Below are 24,573 nucleotides of genomic sequence, written 5' to 3'. Positions count from 1 at the left end.
TGGATTAATGTCGTAGTCTGGTTCGGGAACCATCGTCGTCGGGGTAGATGCAGCGGAATCCGAGAGGACAAACGCATTACTGGTTTCCAGAATTTCTGCGATGTAGGCAATCCTCGTGCCCTTGTTGATGTGCTTGAACTCGTGGCTGAAGTTTGTCAGCAACACTTCAGTTTTCCCTCCGTGCGGTCGAGCGATCCTTCTTGCGACGCAAATTTCACGGTCAAGCAGTAGACGTTGGTCACCCTAGATGACGCCTTCTACGTCGGCAGGTGTTTTGGTGCCGACGGAAATGACAATGCTGGAGCGAGGCGGGATGCTGACTTGACTTTCGGGAACGCTTAAGGCATGGTGACTACGATAGCTCTCCGGCGGTATCGCTCGATCTCCCGACAGCGTTATCGACTTCGACTTCAGGTCGATGATTGCGCCGTGTTGGTTCAGGAAGTCCATGCCGAGATTGACGTCTCGTGCACACTGTTGGAGGATAACGAAGGTGGCAGGGTAAGTCCGGTCATGAACGGTAATTCTTGCCGTGCATGTTCCAGTCGGCATGATCAGGTGTCCTCCAGCGGTCCGAATCGAGGGCCTTCCCATGAAGTTTTTACTTTTTCCAACTGGGTGGCGATGTGTCCACTCATGACGGAGTAATCAGCCGCTAAGGCGGTGACTGCGCGGCCGTCGAGAAGCACGTCGAGGTCGGTGGTTCTTTGTGTTGCATTACAGTTCGCTCTTGGCGTGGGATCACGGCTGCGTCGCGTTGACCTGTGGCTGGTATGTGACGTCGTCAGGTCGTCTTTCATCATAGTATTCTTTGCTTCCCCACTTCGTCGGGACGGCGGCATGTCATTATATCGTCTAGGTAGTTTCTTCGGCGTCTTCGTCGGCGGCGGAGGATCTTCGTCTGTTCGACGAACAGCAACCGCACCTCCATCGGTTGCTGCTTTTAGTTTTCCGGATAGGGTCTCGCTGACCGGCCCAGGGCTGGGCCAGTGCATGGCGGGCGCTGCGGTGACAGGTAGCGGCCTGGTGATGGCGAACGAGACGGTCGTTGACGGCTCCACTGAGTGGCGGCGAGGTAGTCGGCGATATCCCGAGGTCGTTCGCCAATCTATGGTCGCGGCGCGTTAACGGCGAACCCTCGCAGTCCCATCTCCCGGTATGGGCATCGGCGGTAGACGTGACCCGCTTCTCCGCAGTGGTAGCAGAGCAGGCAGTGGTCAGGAGCGCGCCAAATGTCCGTCTTCCTCGCGTAGCTGCGTTGGGCGACGGGCGGGCCTGCTGGCGGCGGCGGCGGCGGTGGTGGGCGGAATTGTGGCGTTAAAGGGCCCTGGCGCGGTCGTGCAGGGGGGCCTTGATGGCGGGCGACGGCGGCGTAGGTCTTCGCTTCCGGCTGGGGCTGCAGTGATTCTGGTTGCACCTCAGCAACTCCAAGGGATCGCTCAAGCTCATCTTTGACAATTTCGGCGATTGAGGCTACTGGAGGCTGCGAGCTGGTGTACAACTTCTGCAGCTCTTCCCGTACGACCACTCTGATAGTCTCGCGCATATCGTCGGTGGCCAGTGATTGAATTCCTGTGTAGTTGGTAGAGTTCGTGTGACGGTTGAATTGCAGGTTCTGCATTTCGAGTGTCTTCTCGATGGTGGTGGCCTCGCGAAGAAACTCTTCTACGGTCTTCGGTGGGCTTCGTATCATTGCGCCGAAAATTCTTCCTTCACACCACGCATGAGAAGGCGGACTTTTTTCTCCTCAGGCATATTTTGGTCGGCGTGGCGGAACAGACGGTTCATTTCTTCCGTGAAGATGGCAACGTTCTCGTTAGGTTCCTGCACTCGGGCGTCCAGCATGGCTTCAGCCTTTTCCTTGCGCACGACGCTCGTAAAGGTGCGCAGGAAGCAGCTACGGAAGAGGTCTCATGTTGTCAAGGTCGACTCCCGGTTCTCAAACCACGTTCTGGTGGCGTCTTCTAAAGCAAAGTATACATGCAGCAGCTTGTCATTGGAGTCATAGTTGTTAAAAGTGGCGATACGTTCGTAGGTCTCCAGCCAGGTCTTCAGTCGCTGCTCCATGTAAGGGCGGTGGTTCCCGAGGTTGTTGTAGGATAACGGGGGACGCTGGGGAAGCCATTGAGGTTGTTTTGACACGGTCTTTTTCGACCCAGGTAGAAGTCCGTGCTCTGGGGGCAGTATTTGCAGTCTGCGGCTAGCACGCTGGTTTTGGGAGATGTTGGTTTTCTCCTCGGGCTTCGGTCTTGGATCGCGGCTTTGCGGGGGCGTTCGGTACATGAACACACTAGCACCTCCACCAGATGTTACGTGGTAGTGCCGGTTAAGAAGGCAGCAAAACTGTGATTAACGAAACGAGCGTTTTATTGGGCGAACTTGTGCCCTCAAAAACAGGCTACACTCAAAGAACAACGGTAGCGGCGAACACACTCGGCGATCGTCCAAAGCCTGATCAGCGGGTCAAGCGCGTCGGCTTTTATAGATCAGTCGTCGAATGTTCCAGAGTAATCGCTGGGACCGGCATGCCTCTCACAAAGTTCTACGCCATTCGCGTCGCGCGTGCATGCAATCAGATTTCACAAGGTTCGGCGACAACAGACAGCGGATGGAACCATCTATAACATTCCAGAAACTTCCGACACATGCAACCGCGTCCTGCGCTCATTGATAACATTTCTTAGGCGGTGAAAGAGGTCGCCCGAGAAAGAGAACTACACCTGTCAGTATTTTAATTCATTTAGTAAGGTCAAATACGTTATCATTTAGACGTCTACCGAGCTTGAAGGCATTCTGACGTTTTCCCAATGTGCTAGTATTCTCTTCTCATTACTACCATTACAGGACAGGATAGGAATAACTTTAATTAAAGTTATTCCTAGCCTATCCTTTATTATTCTTACGAATATCTTGATAAAAATTTTTCCTAACCTATTAAATCAAGTCTACATTGTCGCCAGTTGTTTGGTATTCTCCTATCTTTTAAGCCTATTTCTACTGCTTTCAGCAGAAATGCTCAACTTTTAGTCCTATTTCGTCATTGAGGCTATCGGAAGCCTCGTCTAACCCTAGAGATGTGCGCTTAGGGATTTTGCCTGGGGCTTTGGTCCGGCTGAAATTTCACAGCACTAGCTCCTTTTCTATGTGATTCTGGTTCATGCACTTTTTCTCTGCGTAACGACGTTGCCATCACCTTTAGATGATTGAATCGTTATTTTTTGGACGCAATTTGATGCTGCGTTCCCTACCAGATTGTTTTCATTTTCGTGCAGGATGTATTGTTGCATTCTTCCAGAATTCCTTCCCAAAATTTAACGGGGTTTCAAAATATTATAGGCTTGGCCTTCTTTTTCTCACGTATTTCTGAGAATCAAACTTAGCTTTCACTTTAATCATGACTTGAACCAGTATTCGTGATTTTTTTAATGCCATATGTTTACCCCTTTCTGTGTACTCCATCCTGCGACAACTGTACTTTTGTTTTTGTTTGCCTGATCTCTCGCGATGCTCTCTGTCGTTCATGCATACCTTCCCTTATTTCTCTGAGCCACCAGCTTTACGGTTTCCTTTTTCCTTCCAGGGAACCGCGTTTTCCCTTTCCCCATTTGTCCATACACTGCGGTTACATTATTCCCATTGTTTTCTTGGCCATCTTCCAAGTTTTTTCTTAACTCTTGTGAATTGCTTTTGTTATTTGTCCAGCGTCCATCTTTGGACTTACTTATGCTCGTTCCTTGCTCTCTTTCCCAACTGTAAAACCGTTTTTTTTTTCATAATGGTGCGTTTATGACTGCTCCTTATGTTACCATATCCTACCTCGTCAATGACCATCTTTCTTAGCAAACATTCCTGCTGTCATCAAACAGTAATCAATAGACGATGGTTTACTTCCGACTTCCCATGCGTCTAGCCATCATATTTCGGTCGTGCATTCAAAATAACAAAGTTGCGTTGCTCTGCGAGACTTGCGATTAACTTCCCGCTTTTTTTTGGTAAACCGTCTATATCCTGTATGCAGGCGCTCACATCAGCTAACAGGATTATTTGGCCATTGTTGTCGAAACAATTTATTATCCGCACCTAGAATTTTAACGAACGGCTCAATGTTACTTTTCCAATTTTTTATATCCCTAAATGCGTTACGCCCAGGCAAATTTACTTTCCCCTCACTGTGACTGATTACCTGGTAACTTTGGTTTTACTCTTTCCCACGTGGCTCCTTGTGCATGAGCATTCACACTCTCCACCCGTTTCTTTCCAATTTAGTTCGGTTGCACCCTTCCGAAAGAATTGTCAATCATTAGTGGCTCTTCTAAGCATCTAAAGTGAGTTTCTGTAACCACACACACACACCCATATTTCCCTACTTAACTGCTCGTAAATGCCTAACAACTTTCCCTTCTTCTGCTGGCCTGAATGCTTATGTAGCCGATTGCATGGCGACCTGCCTTTCCTCTCTACCTCATGTTTCTGTTATTGACGGTGACGCTAGTCTGAAGTTTCGCTAATTGCCCTTCGTTACTACTTACCCTGGCCTCCTGAGCGCCCACGGACCCCTCAAAAACGCACTTGCTTGTTTTCTTTTTTTTTGTGTGTGGACACGTTGCGCTATCTAGTGGTACTACCAAGAAGTCGGCTTGTAGCCTTCAAGACGAGATACGTGACGTCATTAGGAGTGTGAATGTAAATAATATTTCCCTGGCTCGCCTCTCATCCAGTGGCACATACACCGTAACCTAAATTGGCGAGAATTTTTAGAGCGGTAGATGTACTACTTCACATACAAACCCATATATCACCTCGTTTCTTAATGATTACCATCAAGCTCAGCCAAGGTCAAACTGGGACTTAGCTTGCCTTTACCCGCTGCTGCTCCGTACGCTTCGTGGGCGGCCATACCTTGAATGTAATTTGCGGTGTCTACAAAGTGCACCGAGGGCGTGTAACTTCGGATAGGCTGTGCTTTCGATGCTTAGTTCGCCTTGAAGCGAGCCACATCATGAAGGTCAATGCGCAAGAGGCTGTATTCGCACCGAGCAGCGTCTGTGTGTTGTCTTTTCGTGCGACTGTAGATGCGGTAGTTGCTGACGGCGTCAAGCAGCATCTAGCTTCTTTTCCAACGCAGGAAAAACTGTGCTATCGCTCGACAAACTTCGTGTAACCGCGTTAAACCGGGCAATATTATTCAAGAGCGGCATACAGCCACTCCATTCTTGGCACTAAACACTAAAGCGCTGGCGTGAAAGGAGTTCTTTGAATAGCGGCACACACCGAGTGCATTGGGGAAAGCTTGATAAATTGTCCAGCTGTTACCCTTGCGGAACACGTGTGAATTGGGTTGAATTCTGTCTAGCCCAGGAGAAATTTTAAAGGAAGGGGAGGAGGAAAAAACATTATTCGGGCCCTGTACAAGAACTTGCCACCTGCCTGGCTAATCCCATGTTGAGACCGGGAGGTGAAGCCTCTTAGCTCTATCAACGGCGTACTGGACGGCATTCCTTATGCTAAATTACGCTGGAAGAAGTCGTACTTCTCGAAATTGGTTATTTTAGGTGCCACCGCGCTCGTTTGCCGCAACTATGCTATACTGCATGCCGCTTCGCAATGCAAACGCTGTTTTCACTATCGGCGCCGCCGTAAATTCAACGCTCCTTGTGGGTTCGATTCCGCTAGCATCAGAGAAATTATTAAAACTATAAGGATAATTTATTGTGTTAGAATTCTTACGATATCTTTATGTATGTATGTATGTATGTATGTATGTATGTATGTATGTATGTATGTATGTATGTGTGTGTGTGTGTGTGTGTGTATGTATGTATGTATGTATGTATGTATGTATGTATGTATGTATGTATTATGGGGGTTCTGACTAATGGGCCCCTAAAAGACTAGCTAAAATCTAAGGACAGACGTAGCTCCTCCCTACTCCGCAGCGCATGGAAAGGGATACCGCGGCGTGTTCGCAGACCCACCGGCAATGCGTAGAGACGACTCCAGTGGTGGTAAACACAAATGGGCTTTATTTCCAGTTATGTACAAAATGTTCGTACAATAAAGGGATTCGGCAGTAGACTGGCAGTCGCAGACTGCGGTTGAGGACACCCGGGAAGTCCGCACCACTACGCAGGCCCTTCTGAGCTAGGTTCTCCAAGCGAAAGAGGTGGCCTTGCTCAGAGGGGCGCGAGACCAAATCGGCCAGCCCGTGACGCAGCCAAGCGCAGTTAAAGGCTATCTGGTGGGCCAAGATAACCGCGTACATCAGAAGCCGAAGGTGAGAGATGTCGAAGAGAGGGCGAGAGGGATCACTCCTCGTGCGCCGTTCGTACGCGCGGCCCACGACGTAACGTGAGCCGCGCGCGCAAGCAGTAGGCTCGGCGTGGCGCCGGCGCCCGCGTCGGCGAAGTTTGCATGCTATCCACATTAAGGCTTAGATTGTCTGTCCCCAGTGATCGCGTGGGTGAATGTCACAACTCGGCCGTGAGCTGGAGACGGGGGTCCAAGGCGGCTCCCCACATATCTGGCGCCCAACTGGGCTCGGAGAAGGCATCACGGAAGGAACGAAAAGCATCGGAGAAGGACCGTTTGCGGCCCCTGTCACACGCTGAGTCCTTCATTGTGAATATACGGTGGTTTGAAGCAACGTACAAGCTTGTGTAAGCTTTACGCAAGCTCTTCGAGGCCACCTTATGTGGTCAGACGACAGGTGCCACACCTTAGGGACGCTCATTGGCCAGTCCATCCGCCCAGCAGCACCCTACGACCCGAGCAGCGCGAGCCCTTTAACTGCTCAGCTGCTTAGTCAGTCTGCTGAGCAGGAGCCATCCCGCTCCTTCCGCGATCCGCTATCTGGTATCGGTTGGCCTGGAAAGCAAACGTTTCGCAGTGCCGGTGGCCAGCCTCGCTTAGGCCCTAATGGCGTCTATCTTTCGGTCCACGCGCGTCCACATCCCGGCAGCCACCTTGTGAGCCTCGCTCGGAGCTATCTCCGTTACACAAGCCAGTCGCGCAGCGCCTATCGTCGCTCATGGAAAGGGCGCCCTCTCAGGCTAGCGCCAGGTCTCCCGTGGTGGATCCTAGTCGCTTTAGGCATGCCCTGTCGAATAACTTCAATGTACACATTCCGACGTGCAGCGGTTACGCAGACAGCATGAGCGTTGCGGAATGCCGAGGGTCCCGTGCAGTCTTTGATTTTGTGACCCTCATCTGTATATTGCCTCTTATCCGTCCAGTGTATTTAAACAATAATACACTGGATAAACTCGGTCTCTATGCTACTAGCAGCGAGTAATGAAGCTGCAAGACAGCGAGATTATAGGTGCCATTTTGCCTATCTCTTTGCCTATCATTTTGCCTAAGCTGTGCGGTGTTATCGCCTAGTCAACCATCGCATTTAGGACTCTGTTCAGCTATAAGTTCCTTCCTGACAGTGAGAAACGCATGCGGTGCCAGTTGGAGCTACGAACCAAACGCACGGACAAATCTGTACTCGAGTGCGCAAGAGCCACGCAGGAGCTTTATCGCATAGCCAAGTGCTCTGCGTCAAACTCTAAGAAGGTGGAGAGGCTGATTCGACAAGTCCTTCCAACCTTCGCCGCTTACCTTCCAAACGGCCGGTTCTACGACCCAGACGGTTTGGCCGATGAAGCGAAGCGCATTCAAGGTCACATTCGGGCCGCGCGTGCCTACCGCCAGCCTCATGCGACACCAGTGACTGTACTTTCGCCATCGGTTCCAAGAACAAGGGGGCTAGTTAGCCCAAATGTCGTGTAGCATTGGAATTGATACCTTGTCACCAGCCCCCTGCCGCGCACTCACGGTCGCTGGTCGAAAGCTTGCAGCGCTATTGGACAGCGGTGCCCCAGCCATGCTGTTCGGGGAGGAAGTTTTGGCTTACACCGGCACTAAAAAACGGCTGCGAGCCTGCAACACATCCTTCCATCTCACGAGTGGTGCGGCTACCTCGTATCGCTCAGCGTGATTCGTTGTGCACTGGGAAGAGCGCGTACGCCGTCACAGATTCTTGTACGTGTCTGGTCTGTCCATTCCTGTGACGGTAGGTCGAGGCTTTCTGGCCCGCACTGTGATGGTGATAGACATCGCTAACAAAGCATACAGGCAGAGCCCCAGTGCGCCCCTGAAACCGAGTGTGTATTTCTTTGTTGCTTCGGTGGCACTAAAGCGCCGGACGCGACAACCATGGCAAGAGGAGGGGCGCGTCTCATTGACCCCCCCGGACTCCGGCTGTCACAAAACCAGCTGTACGTGGCCTGTGGTCGGCCAGCGAAGCGACAACAGGTCGTTTGACTTCGCCACTTTGCGTGCGCTGGGGAGTGGGGATGATTCTACGTGTCTCCTTAGATCTCAACTAGGCGTTTCTCGGCACGTTCGTCCAAACCACCACAGTATGTATGTATGTATGTATGTATGTATGTATGTATGTATGTATGTATGTATGTATGTATGTATGTATGTATGTATGTATGTATGTATGTATGTATGTATGTATGTATGTATGTATGTATCACAAGGCAGCACGTGGTATGAGATTGGACTGCACCCAAGACAAAGAGACGCACTCGGGCGCATACGCTCGCACGTCGGACGAGAAAAGAAGAGATAGTAGCAAAACAGGCGTTCTGACGGACGGCAAGTTGTAAGCTTCTTTATAGTTGTACACTTTATATATAACTATAACCATGCCTTCATTGCCATGCTCTTAGAGCACTGCTTGAAAACGAACTGGAGGGAACAGGGACAGGCACAAGGAACTCGCTTCTAGCAGAATATTGTTTGAGATAAGGTTTCACACAAAGATCGTGCGGCAAGGAAATCCTTGGTAGTGCCTTAGAATACGCCAGACGATGAATTTAGAGACTCCAAACATGTACCCGCTTCGCGCGCTGTGCGGCACACTGCGACGGAGACATCAGTGGGTGGCGGTTGGCTAATTAAGTGCATTCATATAATACTGCTAATTTAAAATAAACTGTTGTGTTTGACGCATAAACGCCAGGATATGTACGTGAGGTGCGCCCTAGCAGAGGACTCCGGATTTAATTTCACGATCTCGTAGTCTTGAACATACACCAAATGCATGGTAAATGGGAGATTCTGCATTTCGTTCGCTTCGAATCGCAGCCTCCACTACTGGACTTTGACCCCAGTCTCGCGCTCAGAAGCATACCAAGGGCACTACGCCACCACGGGAGGTAAATTGCAGGCCGCACACTGTAATGCGTGCTTTCTTGGCAACGTGCTTCGCTTCAGGGCTCGCACCCTGCCAGATATTTCGGTACCGCGCTGCATACAAAAATTCTGCATGAAATACAACACGTACAACAGGAACAGGGACAGTTCCTTGTGCCTGTCGAACAGGGACAGGCACAAGGAACTCGCTTCTAGCAGAATATTGTTTGAGATAAGGTTTCACACAAAGATCGTGCGGCAAGGAAATCCTTGGTAGTGCCTTAGAATACGCCAGACGATGAATTTACAGACTCCAAACATGTACCCGCTTCGCGCGCTGTACGGCACACTGCGACGGCGACATCAGTGGGTGGCGGTTGGCTAATCAAGCGCATTCATATAATACTGATAATTTAAAATAAAGTGTTGCGTTTCACGCATAAACGCCAGGATATGTATTTGAGGAGCGCCCTAACAGAGTACTTCGGATTTAATTTCCCGATCTAGTAGTCTTCGAATCGCAGCCTCCACTACTGGACTTTTACCCCAGTCTCGCGCTCACAAGCATACCAAAGGCACTACGCCACCACGGGAGGTAAATTGCAGGCCGCACACTGTAATGCGTGCTTTCTTGGCAACGTGCTTCGCTTCAGGGCTCGCACCCTGCTAGATATTTCGGTACCGCGCTGCGTACAAAAATTTTACATGAAATACAACATGGATTCGTTTATTATATGTAATCTGTGAGCTAGTTCTTAATCTTCTTTCCAACATCTGGGCTGCCCTCGCATAGGGTGTTAGGCTTGGTAAATGGAGAAAGAATTGCCGCAAAGCGCGCCCTATGGTGCCGGTCGACAGTAATGCATTAGCGTTGAATGAATATGGCAACACCACGTATTGCCACTGTAGAAATGAGTTTTGTATGAGGCGTGTACTGCAGCGGGATCCCTCTATCTCGTTTTCCTAAGGTTGCTCGGCGTCATCTTGCGCTGGAACCACAAAGTGTGCGCATTACCTCATAAATGCATGGCACGTCGGTGCGTGCGAACGCTGGGAAACGCGTCATGAGGCAAACTGGCTCGCCTCTCCCGTGTCTTTCTGCACACGCTGTGCGATCTAGTGACACTGCCTACAAGTGCGCGCATGGCCTCCAAGACGAGAAGCCTGGCGTGCCGGTGCCGGCGAACTCGATGGCACATACTCACTGACCCAAGTTGCGAGATGCTCATTGCAAAGTGGCACAGACCCTATGTAATTATTTCGCAGCTAGGTAAAACGTTAGCTTTAAAGTCGTACTTTGAAAACTGTCGCACAACATGTGCAGCTGTGGCGCAGCCTGATAATGCATCAGGTTCCTGTGCATGGGAACCCTTATGTCGTGGGTCGAACTTAGGAGGTACATAGAAGGCCTGCACGCACCGAATGCCAGGTACCCAGTCCTTCAAGTGTGCGTCAAACTCTTGGACTACGGCACCCACTCAGTCCCTTATCTTACAGTCTCCCATGTCAGGATCAAGGAGGTTCGTTGAAAAGTGACAAGTATGCACAGTTAGTGAACCAAGCTGGTCCAATTGTTGGTTTTAAACCCTGTTACCTCATCACAGCAGTCTGATGCGCTATTCTTTTGACCACGAACTGTCAATTGCTCCAGGTAGACGGGAAAAGGTTAGACACCAACATACTTGTACTTTGTATATAGATAGAAACAAACATAGATGCACGCATAGATATATAGCCTATGGAAAGTCCGTGAAGTACCCTAAATATAGTAACGCTATGAAAATGCAGGATATCGAACGAGTTGGAATGCTACAGAACAAAGTTTGTGTTAATAGAATAGAGCGTCGAAATGAAAATTTATGTTTGTTAGATATCGGCACAGAGTCACATGTAAGGCTTTTCAGGCGTTGTAAAGAACTAAGTACAATGCAGCCGCCGCTGCTGTGGAAGCCCGAAGGCGAGAGTTCTGATTCTTTTTTTTCCGTACGCTCGCACGGCCAGCATCACCGCTGCCGCGGATGCGCGGAGGAGAGCGCCACCTGCTGAAGTGCCAAATCCAGCGGCATGCGCTGCGCGTGCCCTTCGCGGTGCTTAGTTAACCTATTGGGCAAGAGAACAGCCAGACCGCTGCACCCATGCTCACAAAACCCAGCAAGATTGCAAAAAAAAGTGCCCACCAAAACGTTCCCCTCAGCCCTGCTACAACGGCCGCAGACTTCTCGAGACACAGGCTGCGCCGGCACATCATCGCCTGCCTCCCGGACAAACGGGTATCCCTGGGCCGGCCTCCACGGCCTCTTGTACAGCACGGTCTCCTACGAAGGGATGCCTCGTTGCTGCTCCGACTGCGAATTGGCTGCTACTGGACGGCAGCCTGCCGGCACCGCCTTGGGAAAGCCATTTCGCCAGCCTGCGCCTCTTGTGGTGAACCAGAGACTCTGGAGCACCTCCTGCTGGCCTGCCCTGCTCACCTGCAGCACCGCGGCCGACTTATGCAAGAGTTTCACCACCTGGGGCTCCCATGTTCACGACAGGAAGATATCCTCTTCCCCTGTTGTAATCAGCTACCAGCCTTCCAAAGTGTCGTCGAGTACCTCGACTCGTCGGGGCTCTCGGCGAGACTATAGGAAATTTCTACAAAGACGGATAGCCTAACGGCCATCCCACCACCTCGGGCTTCCTGATCCGCCACTACTTCACTTCTACTGGGCCGCCTCCTATACGGTCTACCTCCAGCCTACTCCTCCGGTCGAACCCACTGGGCCCTCCCGGCCGGGATGCTCTGATGCTGCTTGGACGACCCTCTACCTTTCTCCCTCCTACCCTGTCTTTTTTAATCCAATCTTCGCCACCCTGCTGGCGCTGAGCCGTGCTCCCGCATGGGTTGCAGAAGATAGTGCCAGCTTTTCCTCCTTTCCCACAAGAACCACATCTTTCTCTTGCAAAGAATTAAAAGGATGAGTGTTTATAAGCAGATACTTGGTCTTGTGCTTAAACTGTAATGCCTAAGCAATAAGAAAGACAAGTTGCATGTGTTCCTGAATTCATTGGGGTAGGAGACGACCCTCACACTTCAAGTGACATGTGTTCTTGTGCGTATTACTGCCGATGTAGCCACTTATCGTCCTTATAAGACACCCACATTGCATGGAGTAGACACTACTGCATCTTGAATAAAATATATCAAGGCTGCTCACGCTTCATGATCGCATTGTTGTTGAAACACAATGTGGTAATGACGGGAAATTTCCTCGTATTTGGCACGCCACCAGATGTCAGCGAAGTATGAAGTTAGTTACCCATATGCAGGAGCATACGCAAAGCATAATTTATGCGTGGTCACTTCACGGTTAGTTGATATAGCAGCAATCATTCAATTTGGTGCATGAAAATGAAATGTTTCGTGCCTCGCGTTCTTTTCGTGACCTATATTCAACCTTGGTGTATGATATACACATTTTTGATTGCCACGAATTGCAATGTAAAACATCAGTTAAAAGAAGAAGCAATCATCCGAACAAGTTCAGGCGGAATATTTAAAATTTGATTGGTAGCGAGGTTGGAAAATAATAAGAAAATTCAACACTAACCATAAAAGGAAGACATTGACATGACGTGAATCACAGCACATTTGAAGACTTTATCAGAATATTCAATTTCTTCTTTTACTTTATTTGTACTTCCTGAAACAAAAGAAAATAGAGAACAATGATTAAGAGACTGTAAACACTGCAATGATTAGAATATAAACAGTTCTGCATGATAAAGGGCAAAGTGCACACGTTGTGTGACTCTATTTACTTGAATGCAGTGCGACTCCAACAATAAATGTACGTCAGTCCTTCCATTTACGTACTGAAATATGTTGACATGGTGCTCACAAACCCCTGAAAACTGATTTGCTAGATAATCTAATATTTGGGGTTTTACGTGCCAAAACCACTTTCTGATTATGAGGCACGCCGTAGTGGAGGACTCCGGAAATTTTGACCACCTGGGGTTCTTTAACGTGCACCTAAATCTTAGTACACGGGTGTTTTCGCATTTCGCCCCCATCGAAATGCGGCCGCCGTGGCCGGGATTCGATCCCGCGACCTCGTGCTCAGCAGCCCAACACCATAGCCACTGAGCAACCACGGCGGGTAAAACCACGGGGGATTTGCTAGATGACCCTCTTTGATGTCGTGAAGCCTCGTAAGTAAGCAAATCTCTAAAATGCCCTAAAACTGGAGATTGATCACAGAATGTCTTGTGCGATATGTTCTGGCAGGTGTTTCGTGATACGTAAACAGCGAAATGGGTGTAATATTGTCACCTCTTGGTTGAGACGAAAAGAAGAGGAAGAGGACGATGGATGTTTTGGTGCGGAGTGCTGAACGAAACCGGTGCTGCACTGTGTTTTCTATACTCAGCCATCTCATCCATAATCTGTAAACAAACACCCTACGTCCGTAACGGTTTTGTGATGGATGTGCTGGGTACTAAACCAAGCAGTACGGTTCTGCAACCACCTGATCTGCGCCGTAGCTGCCGCCTTGCCGCCCTGCACCCGTTGTCGCTGGTGGTTGAGATGTCTCGTGGTGAAGACGGAACACGGAATGCCGCAGTTCCTGCCGCTGGAGTGCCTGCCCTGGTTACAGCGGTTCCTTGGGTACCTGCCTCAGCCACGGCTGGTCCCTAGCAGCATCAGTACCTGTTAGAGACTCACGCATTTGGAGGCAAATACGGCAAGGACGTGGATGTGGCTCGCACACTACAAACGGTTGAGCAACTGTTACCATTGGAATGCGTTGACTCAGCTATCCAACGTTGTGTTTATATGAAAGGACGCGGCGCTTGTGTGAATTTACAACCACGAGGACACCACCTTGTTCAGACTTCTTTCCCTACCTTTTTTTGCGTATGCCTTTAACAATATTACTTATCATAGGGTCTTACAATTAAAATACTGAGGTATCCTACTAACACACGATTTGTCATGGTCGAAACACATTGATGCCGCCTGTAAGAAGGCCCTTAAAAAACTAGGTAACTTACACCGTACGAGGCGTCTTGCTTCTGAAGGAACTAAACTTCTAACATAAAGAACTCTCATTCGCCTAATCCTTGACTATGGCGGCGTTGTATGGAGCCCATACAAACACTTTGACGTCAACAAACTAAAATCAGTGCAAAAAAGGCAGTGTGTCTTGTTTGTAGGAGATATGACAAGGAATTTCTGCCATCTAGCTCTCTTCCCCTACGTGGTCTCACTCCTCTTGCAGAGCGTCGCAAACTCGAGTGCATAAAATTGCATCACACTTAATCAATTCTCTTCGCCTCTCCCCTCTCGATAACTATTTGACTTTTTCCAAACACTCATGTGTGAGGAGTCACCATGCTCTAAATATCTCAACCTTTTTTACCCGCGCTGATTCCTTTAAACAGTTTTTTTTTCATCCCACTCCGGCAATAGCCTCATTGTTGCTGCAGTTTCTATAAATAAATAAGTAAATAAATAAATAAATAAATAAATAAATAAATAAATAAATAAATAAATAAATAAATAAATATATTAATTAATTAATTAAATTGTTAATAAATAAATAAATCACCACCTTTGAATGATCATAACCAGGCCAGCAGTAAAAAAATCAATTACGCAGCAGTCACCGTTTGCATTTTGAATTACAAAAAGTTCAAGTTACCAATGTGACGACATAGGTTCGCTTCACTTTTCAACTTTTGCCTAGAAGGGCAGATTTTTTTTTGTTGCTTCTTAATCTCAACTTTGGTTTCGCTTTTAAGTGTTCTGTAATTGTAATCGCGCGGCATTTTGCCCATTTTTTAGATTTGACTCTTGCAGTGTCAGGTGACGCTCCACTATCGCAAGAGGACAGGAAGTACACGGAGAAATAGTTTTCAGAGCGCGTCGGTGTGTCCACACAGTTGTGCGGTGTGTTCACCGTATGTGTGTCCAATATTTCGCTCCAATATATGTCACATTGACCAGCTGCAATGATTTTACTATGCGTCGCTTCTGCTCCACATAAATTAAATCAATTTGGATCTCAAAAAGCAGGATCTCAAAAAAATTGAGGCACATTTTTGCACTGCTATTTTGTTTTTTCTATACTTCCCATAGCTTTTAGGGTAGTCTCCTGATTAGCCTTTCTCTAGAAAACAATTCGGCATATTTTATTATTTGCATAAACAGTCATTGTGCAGACAGTCATTGCTGCACACTTGCACCCTCCTCGTCAATGATAATTGCACGGCTACCATACATGGATATTGTGATGTTAGAATCTTCTTGCGCTTACTACAACTAAGTTGCGCAAGTACTAATATTGGTCAGCACTCTTCACTTCAGTGGTTTCGTAATTATTGTAAAAGTGTTTGGGAGGGGGGGTCTCCTCTTGGCAAATTCACGAGTAGTCTTAATGAGCGAAGTAAGCATGCTGTGTCAGAATCACATGGTCTAAAAAAAGCTGAAATGCTTTTATCTCCTAATTATGCAGACACCGAAATTCTCATGACGGACAACCTACAGCGAATGATCAAGCTGGTAACATAGCTCTAACACCTGTCTTATGCTTCAAATCACTTGCATGAAACTGAGCATACAGGTTCTGTTAAAGGCTCTTTTAAAGAAAGTGCGTAATGAACATCCAGCGTAATAGAGGTAGGTAATGAAAACCATCATAAGAGAATTGTTCTGAACAGCTTGCCCTGATGCATTGAATGCAGCCGGCTTACGTTGATTTTAGAAAAGACTTCTCCATGTTACGAAGCTACCAGTTGAATAATGCCTTGGTGCATCACTCCGTCCTTGCCCAACCTCTACTGATGATCACCCACCGATTGAGACATGCTTCTACTGCATTTACTGTTTCTGAACAAAAACGCTTAGCACTATTTGTTGTTATTGTCTTGGAACTCTGCCATTTATGCTTAGATGACTGTAGAAGAAAAGAAATGCCTTATAAATTTTAAGAAACATGTGCAATATGGTCGCGAGGAATTTCGTATTGATACCTTGTTTGCAATGTTATAGATCTGAATGAAACTCTAGTGGTCTTACATGCTGTACTGCGAAACAAAACCACATCTGAACTAGGGCAAAACAAAATTTCAACATAATTTGCTGGACATTTATAGGCACAGTAGCCCAATGAGAGCTATGCAGGAAATTGACCAGGAAGTTTATCTTACTGGTATGCGAAAAAGGTGGGTCTACTGTTCTTGATTATCTTTCCATTATTCACAAATGGCTATTGCGACAACAAATGCTCAGATAAAGTTGGGCTGTGTACAGAAAACAAGCATGACGACTGTAGCACTTTTTTGTATGAGAAATTGTAGAAACCTGTTTTACATATGCATAATCGTATGACAGAATGATAACATCATTCTGTTGTGTGTTGGATGCCTCGATGTGCGATAGGTTGCTAAACATCAGTGAACAAATCACATTTTTATGCCTAATTATGTCTTGCCGAAGCAAAATAGCCACGTGGCATGGCATGCTGGCTCGCGCATTTTGAACAGAAAAATATTATGTTTCACACAGTTGAATTCACATATGTTGTGAGTAAGAAAATTAGAAGCCGAAGCCTCTTACGAAAGAACTAAGAAAGCGGAAAACAATCTGAAACTAAAATTAATGGAAGCGGTGTTTATTTTCCTCGAGAATATATTTGTTTAAAGTAGCCTAATCTGCATATACTGCATATACAGTGCAAACATAGCATAGCTTCGCTGTGTTCTTGATAAAAAAGAAATATTATATTTCCTTACCGTAAACATGTGTATATATGACATTCTTTTTATCAAAAACTCCAACCAATGTCTGGTGTCTCCTGTAAAATATACATATACATGTCAGTTGTGCGATTTAAACTGTTGTGTAATGTCACAGTACCTGTGTTGATGCTTGTCAAGAAAGTTGTGGGTGAAATCAATTTGTTTTTCGCTCATAGATTTCATTACGTCTACTTGACACATACATCCTCCATTCTCTGTGGTAAGATACGTCCATACGGGTAATTTTGTCCATAAAAACTGAAAAAGTATGAGAACATTCTTGAAAGCTCAATAATATTCCATTGTAGGTTTCCCAACGTACAATTAATAGCTAGCACAATATCAAGAGCAGCAATTTTCGCTGTACTTTGAAGAATAGTAATCGAAAGCAATATTCATAGCGGTAACATTTATTCGGTTGTTTTGTACAGAATAGCAGCTGTAGTAATGTCAGCTACTGGGACTTGTTTTTGGGCTTAGCTCGGAACGAGAGGAAGAGCCGCCACAGAGCCGGCATGGATCCAGATAGCCGTCAAAATTGCGATCAAGATCAAGGAGCCGGCAACAACCAACAAAAGCCAATAGACCCGAGGAGAACCCCGCGAAGCCCAGCCTGAAGAACGCATCTTGTAGCAGTGGAGAGAAGAGCTCCCCCCAGGCCGGGAAAGCAGAGGAAGAAGCAGCAGCCGCCGGCGGGACAACCAACAAGGTGAGCTGGGTGAGGGTAGTGTCTCCCATTGCTCCAATAACTGATAACCATCAGTATAAGAAAATTATAAAAGAGAATAAAAGATTAACAAAAGAAATTAAATAGCTTCGACATCAAATAGTCGCGGAACGCAAAGAGTATTAATTGGCAATCTCATCAATGGAGGAAAAATTCGAAAATGCCATTAAAACATTTCAAAACTTGGTATTGGTAGGCAACCCCAACAAGGCTAAGAAAGAAGCGCAAAAGCGTCCTACCCTGAGGAGAAAACAGAACCGAGCAAAGGGATGGGCGAAGACACATCCGATACCCCGTGGCAATGCAGCGAAGTCATGCAGCAAGTGCAGACCCAGGTTCAGGAAAACAGGGGAGGTATAGCAAATTTCAATAAACTTTTAGGCGATTTCATGACGGAAATTAAAGCTTTCGTCGGAGAAGAACTGGGGTTTCAGAGGCAGTACGCTAGCCAAGGCGTGGGATGCGTGGGAAGCCGCCTAATCTTTGTAGTCGACCACATCACCGCCTAATCTTTGTAGTCGACCACATCATCTCGTCGTATTCGAGTGCTGATTGCCGTGTTATAGTTTGTTAACGAAGCTTTCCCTCAAGTCTAAATATTTTAAGGCAGTTTTCCTAGCCTCTAAAGCCGCTCGAGTTGGCTCTTCTCCTTGAGCGGCCATTTTTCCTAGAAAGTATGCCTTCCAACTACTCCGCCCTTAAACTGGCTCTCTCAACTACTACACGCAGAGACAAAGCAACAGCGCGCGCATTAGATCCCATAGATGAGATAAATATTTACAATTAGTATTAGGGTTATAATTATATTCGAGTGCTGATTGCCGTGCTATCGTTTGCTAACGAAGCTTTCCCTCAAGTATAAATATATTAAGGCAGTTTGTCGTGTGCGTATCATGGCTACGCACGCTTATATCGCATTCCGTTTCTCTACCACGGGTGCGCTTTAAAACCACGGCGCTGCAGTTTTTGCTTTTCTCTTCTTTCTTCTTCTCCGCCCTTAAACTGGCTCTCTCAACTACTACACGCAGAGACAAAGCAACAGCGCGCGCATTAGATCCCATAGATGAGATAAATATTTACAATTAGTATTAGGGTTATAATTATATTCGAGTGCTGATTGCCGTGCTATCGTTTGCTAACGAAGCTTTCCCTCAAGTCTAAATATATTAAGGCAGTTTGTCGTGTGCGTATCATGGCTACGCACGCTTATATCGCATTCCGTTTCACTACCACGGGTGCGCTTTAAAACCACGGCGCTGCAGTTTTTGCTTTTCTCTTCTTTCTTCTTCTCCGCCCTTAAACTGGCTCTCTCAACTACTACACGCAGAGACAAAGCAACAGCGCGCGCATTAGATCCCATAGATGAGATGAATACTTACAATTAGTATTAGGGTTATAATTATATACGAGTGCTGATTGCCGTGCTATCGTTTGCTAACGAAGCTTTCCCTCAAGTCTAAATATATTAAGGCAGTTTGTCGTGTGCGTATCATGGCTACGCACGCTTATATCGCATTCCGTTTCTCTACCACGGGTGCGCTTTAAAACCACGGCGCTGCAGTTTTTGCTTTTCTCTTCTTTCTTCTTCTCCGCCCTTAAACTGGCTCTCTTCACTGTACTACACGCAGAGACAAAGAAACAGCGCGCGCATGCGATCCCATAGATGAGATGAATATATATATATATATATATATATATAGAGAGAGAGAGAGAGAAAACTATCAGTCATAGCTCTCGTAGTATAGCCCTCTGGGCCGTTTCCTTTTTTTTTTCGAAAGTAGTCCTATTAGGGTTATTATAATTACACGAAGGTATTTCGCCCTCATCAGCAGCAGTCCTTGGTATAGTTATTCTGGCGGCTAGCTTCCCACGCTATGCGTGCCGCCATCGCACCTGGTTAAGCTTTTCCTAGACGCTAGAGTTAGGCTTTGTCCGCGCAACCTTGAGCGATCGGAAAGCGCGTTTCCCCCTCTTGGCCGGCGGAGAAGGGAAGCTTCGTTCCGGCCGCGAAGCTCTCCACATCTCTGTAAGGTGCCTTGGGGATGTCTCGTGCCGAAGATGCCCTCTCGGTGAGCGCATATTTCACCCCTCATCTTTTAAGAGGTTCAATACATACAAGCATTTGCCTAGCAAACCAGATTTTTTTTTTTTTTCAAGGGAATTTTCCACGTCTCAGTAATTTCTCTCGTCGTATTCGAGTGCTGATTGCCGTGTTATAGTTTGTTAACGAAGCTTTCCCTCAAGTCTAAATATTTTAAGGCAGTTTTCCTAGCCTCTAAAGCCGCTCGAGTTGGCTCTTCTCCTTGAGCGGCCATTTTTCCTAGAAAGTATGCATTCCAACTACTCCGCCCTTAAACTGGCTCTCTCAACTACTACACGCAGAGACAAAGCAACAGCGCGCGCATTAGATCCCATAGATGAGATAAATATTTACAATTAGTATTAGGGTTATAATTATATTCGAGTGCTGATTGCCGTGCTATCGTTTGCTAACGAAGCTTTCCCTCAAGTCTAAATATATTAAGGCAGTTTGTCGTGTGCGTATCATGGCTACGCACGCTTATATCGCATTCCGTTTCTCTACCACGGGTGCGCTTTAAAACCACGGCGCTGCAGTTTTTGCTTTTCTCTTCTTTCTTCTTCTCCGCCCTTAAACTGGCTCTCTCAACTACTACACGCAGAGACAAAGCAACAGCGCGCGCATTAGATCCCATAGATGAGATGAATACTTACAATTAGTATTAGGGTTATAATTATATACGAGTGCTGATTGCCGTGCTATCGTTTGCTAACGAAGCTTTCCCTCAAGTCTAAATATATTAAGGCAGTTTGTCGTGTGCGTATCATGGCTACGCACGCTTATATCGCATTCCGTTTCTCTACCACGGGTGCGCTTTAAAACCACGGCGCTGCAGTTTTTGCTTTTCTCTTCTTTCTTCTTCTCCGCCCTTAAACTGGCTCTCTTCACTGTACTACACGCAGAGACAAAGAAACAGCGCGCGCATGCGATCCCATAGATGAGATGAATATATATATATATATATATATAGAGAGAGAGAGAGAGAAAACTATCAGTCATAGCTCTCGTAGTATAGCCCTCTGGGCCGTTTCCTTTTTTTTTCGAAAGTAGTCCTATTAGGGTTATTATAATTACACGAAGGTATTTCGCCCTCATCAGCAGCAGTCCTTGGTATAGTTATTCTGGCGGCTAGCTTCCCACGCTATGCGTGCCGCCATCGCACCTGGTTAAGCTTTTCCTAGACGCTAGAGTTAGGCTTTGTCCGCGCAACCTTGAGCGATCGGAAAGCGCGTCTCCCCCTCTTGGCCGGCGGAGAAGGGAAGCTTCGTTCCGGCCGCGAAGCTCTCCACATCTCTGTAAGGTGCCTTGGGGATGTCTCGTGCCGAAGATGCCCTCTCGGTGAGCGCATATTTCACCCCTCATCTTTTAAGAGGTTCAATACATACAAGCATTTGCCTAGCAAACCAGATTTTTTTTTTTTTCAAGGGAATTTTCCACGTCTCAGTAATTTCTCTCGTCGTATTCGAGTGCTGATTGCCGTGTTATAGTTTGTTAACGAAGCTTTCCCTCAAGTCTAAATATTTTAAGGCAGTTTTCCTAGCCTCTAAAGCCGCTCGAGTTGGCTCTTCTCCTTGAGCGGCCATTTTTCCTAGAAAGTATGCCTTCCAACTACTCCGCCCTTAAACTGGCTCTCTCAACTACTACACGCAGAGACAAAGCAACAGCGCGCGCATTAGATCCCATAGATGAGATAAATATTTACAATTAGTATTAGGGTTATAATTATATTCGAGTGCTGATTGCCGTGCTATCGTTTGCTAACGAAGCTTTCCCTCAAGTATAAATATATTAAGGCAGTTTGTCGTGTGCGTATCATGGCTACGCACGCTTATATCGCATTCCGTTTCTCTACCACGGGTGCGCTTTAAAACCACGGCGCTGCAGTTTTTGCTTTTCTCTTCTTTCTTCTTCTCCGCCCTTAAACTGGCTCTCTCAACTACTACACGCAGAGACAAAGCAACAGCGCGCGCATTAGATCCCATAGATGAGATAAATATTTACAATTAGTATTAGGGTTATAATTATATTCGAGTGCTGATTGCCGTGCTATCGTTTGCTAACGAAGCTTTCCCTCAAGTCTAAATATATTAAGGCAGTTTGTCGTGTGCGTATCATGGCTACGCACGCTTATATCGCATTCCGTTTCTCTACCACGGGTGCGCTTTAAAACCACGGCGCTGCAGTTTTTGCTTTTCTCTTCTTTCTTCTTCTCCGCCCTTAAACTGGCTCTCTCAACTACTACACGCAGAGACAAAGCAACAGCGCGCGCATTAGATCCCATAGATGAGATGAATACTTACAATTAGTATTAGGGTTATAATTATATACGAGTGCTGATTGCCGTGCTATCGTTTGCTAACGAAGCTTTCCCTCAAGTCTAAATATATTAAGGCAGTTTGTCGTGTGCGTATCATGGCTACGCACGCTTATATCGCATTCCGTTTCTCTACCACGGGTGCGCTTTAAAACCACGGCGCTGCAGTTTTTGCTTTTCTCTTCTTTCTTCTTCTCCGCCCTTAAACTGGCTCTCTTCACTGTACTACACGCAGAGACAAAGAAACAGCGCGCGCATGCGATCCCATAGATGAGATGAATATATATATATATATATATATAGAGAGAGAGAGAGAGAAAACTATCAGTCATAGCTCTCGTAGTATAGCCCTCTGGGCCGTTTCCTTTTTTTTTCGAAAGTAGTCCTATTAGGGTTATTATAATTACACGAAGGTATTTCGCCCTCATCAGCAGCAGTCCTTGGTATAGTTATTCTGGCGGCTAGCTTCCCACGCTATGCGTGCCGCCATCGCACCTGGTTAAGCTTTTCCTAGACGCTAGAGTTAGGCTTTGTCCGCGCAACCTTGAGCGATCGGAAAGCGCGTCTCCCCCTCTTGGCCGGCGGAGAAGGGAAGCTTCGTTCCGGCCGCGAAGCTCTCCACATCTCTGTAAGGTGCCTTGGGGATGTCTCGTGCCGAAGATGCCCTCTCGGTGAGCGCATATTTCACCCCTCATCTTTTAAGAGGTTCAATACATACAAGCATTTGCCTAGCAAACCAGATTTTTTTTTTTTTCAAGGGAATTTTCCACGTCTCAGTAATTTCTCTCGTCGTATTCGAGTGCTGATTGCCGTGTTATAGTTTGTTAACGAAGCTTTCCCTCAAGTCTAAATATTTTAAGGCAGTTTTCCTAGCCTCTAAAGCCGCTCGAGTTGGCTCTTCTCCTTGAGCGGCCATTTTTCCTAGAAAGTATGCCTTCCAACTACTCCGCCCTTAAACTGGCTCTCTCAACTACTACACGCAGAGACAAAGCAACAGCGCGCGCATTAGATCCCATAGATGAGATAAATATTTACAATTAGTATTAGGGTTATAATTATATTCGAGTGCTGATTGCCGTGCTATCGTTTGCTAACGAAGCTTTCCCTCAAGTCTAAATATATTAAGGCAGTTTGTCGTGTGCGTATCATGGCTACGCACGCTTATATCGCATTCCGTTTCTCTACCACGGGTGCGCTTTAAAACCACGGCGCTGCAGTTTTTGCTTTTCTCTTCTTTCTTCTTCTCCGCCCTTAAACTGGCTCTCTCAACTACTACACGCAGAGACAAAGCAACAGCGCGCGCATTAGATCCCATAGATGAGATGAATATTTACAATTAGTATTAGGGTTATAATTATATACGAGTGCTGATTGCCGTGCTATCGTTTGCTAATGAAGCTTTCCCTCAAGTCTAAATATATTAAGGCAGTTTGTCGTGTGCGTATCATGGCTACGCACGCTTATATCGCATTCCGTTTCTCTACCACGGGTGCGCTTTAAAACCACGGCGCTGCAGTTTTTGCTTTTCTCTTCTTTCTTCTTCTCCGCCCTTAAACTGGCTCTCTCAACTACTACACGCAGAGACAAAGCAACAGCGCGCGCATTAGATCCCATAGATGAGATGAACATTTACAATTAGTATTAGGGTTATAATTTTATTCGAGTGCTGATTGCCGTGCTATCGTTTGTTAACGAAGCTTTCCCTCAAGTCTAAATATATTAAGGCAGTTTGTCGTGTGCGTATCATGGCTACGCACGCTTATATCGCATTCCGTTTCTCTACCACGGGTGCGCTTTAAAACCACGGCGCTGCAGTTTTTGCTTTTCTCTTCTTTCTTCTTCTCCGCCCTTAAACTGGCTCTCTTCACTGTACTAAACGCAGAGACAAAGAAACAGCGCGCGCATGCGATCCCATAGATGAGATGAATATATATATATATATATATATATATATATAGAGAGAGAGAGAAAACTATCAGTCATAGCTCTCGTAGTATAGCCCTCTGGGCCGTTTCCTTTTTTTTTCGAAAGTAGTCCTATTAGGGTTATTATAATTACACGAAGGTATTTCGCCCTCATCAGCAGCAGTCCTTGGTATAGTTATTCTGGCGGCTAGCTTCCCACGCTATGCGTGCCGCCATCGCACCTGGTTAAGCTTTTCCTAGACGCTAGAGTTAGGCTTTGTCCGCGCAACCTTGAGCGATCGGAAAGCGCGTCTCCCCCTCTTGGCCGGCGGAGAAGGGAAGCTTCGTTCCGGCCGCGAGGCTCTCCACATCTCTGTAAGGTGCCTTGGGGATGTCTCGTGCCGAAGATGCCCTCTCGGTGAGCGCGTATTTCACCCCTCATCTTTTAAGAGGTTCAATACATACAAGCATTTGCCTAGCAAACCAGATTTTTTTTTTTCAAGGGAATTTTCCACGTCTCAGTAATTTCTCTCGTCGTATTCGAGTGCTGATTGCCGTGTTATAGTTTGTTAAC

At 46.8% G+C, this 24,573-nt stretch overlaps 1 long non-coding RNA gene across 1 annotated transcript in view; it reads right to left on the bottom strand.

Moving 5' to 3' along the window:
- The window catches only part of LOC129380100 (uncharacterized), a 65,579-nt gene that overhangs the window by 9,537 nt on the left and 31,469 nt on the right, over positions 1–24,573 (bottom strand). The window contains exons 2-4 of the long non-coding RNA XR_007600197.3: positions 17,093–17,232; positions 16,969–17,030; positions 12,780–12,872 (exon numbers count right to left, since the gene is read on the bottom strand). This is a non-coding gene — a long non-coding RNA (uncharacterized lncRNA). The remainder of the gene's footprint in view (positions 1–12,779; positions 12,873–16,968; positions 17,031–17,092; positions 17,233–24,573) is intronic.

This window comes from Dermacentor andersoni, chromosome 7 (assembly GCF_023375885.2).
Source record: "Dermacentor andersoni chromosome 7, qqDerAnde1_hic_scaffold, whole genome shotgun sequence".
NCBI lineage: Eukaryota > Metazoa > Arthropoda > Arachnida > Ixodida > Ixodidae > Dermacentor > Dermacentor andersoni.
Note: the sequence above shows the minus strand (reverse complement) of the source record. Positions and strands in the feature narration are given on the sequence as shown.